Source organism: Engraulis encrasicolus, chromosome 1 (assembly GCF_034702125.1).
Source record: "Engraulis encrasicolus isolate BLACKSEA-1 chromosome 1, IST_EnEncr_1.0, whole genome shotgun sequence".
In the NCBI taxonomy this organism is placed as follows: Eukaryota; Metazoa; Chordata; class Actinopteri; order Clupeiformes; family Engraulidae; genus Engraulis; species Engraulis encrasicolus.
In genome coordinates, this window is record NC_085857.1 from 2,197,428 (window position 1) to 2,198,349 (window position 922).

Consider the following 922-nt stretch of genomic DNA (forward strand, 5'->3'; position numbering starts at 1 on the left):
AAGAACGTTTTCCACAATAGTGGCCCTCAGAGAGTATTTCTTCCAAGTTTCATGCTTTCATGAAGTTCATCAAGTGAAAGTGAATTACCTATCTACCTACCTACCTATCCACTGCTTCCCCTGGGTATCAATCAGTTTTCATGATGTGCTAATGTTTTGAGATAGGAATGTTGGGTTTTCATGAGCTGTATGCCAAAATTATCAGTATTAAAACAATACAAGACCTAAAATATTTTGGTTGGTGTGTAATGAATCTAAAATATATGAACATTTAATTTTATCATTACATTATGGAAAAGAATGAACTTTATCACAATATGCATTTTTTTTAGAAGGACCTATACAACACTGCTTCCCCTGGATGTCAATCAGTTTGTCATGCTTCACCTGTCACCCAGTAAGCAGATTAGTATGCAACTTGTGGATGACTAAGAATTTCGTAGCAGTGGTGGCCATCTTGGAAAAAATGGCCGCCATATTGTTGAATGGCCAAGATTGTTTTTTCACAACGCTCAGAGAGTATTTCTTCCAAGTTTCATCCTTTCATGCCAAAGTGATTGTTTAGTATGCAACTTGCGGATGACTACACTTTCTCTCTTGTGAAGATGGGGGGAGAAAAACTTTTTTGAAATAGAAACGGGGAAACCAAACCAAGCTTGACAGGTAGTGGTATTGCCTGTGTGTGTGTGTGTGTGTGTGTGTGTGTGTGTGTGTGTGCATGTTTGTGCTTTTCTAGAGAAACAGTATGCATGCCCTCTGTTTCGTACCTCTCTTTCACAAACATTATCTATCTGCAGGTTTGTTTATTTCGTTGGGTTTGTTCAGTGACTGCTACCTTAATCTGCACTGATTGGCTGAGTCATACAGCCACGCACTCACACACACGCACGCATGCACGCGCGCGCACACACACACACACACA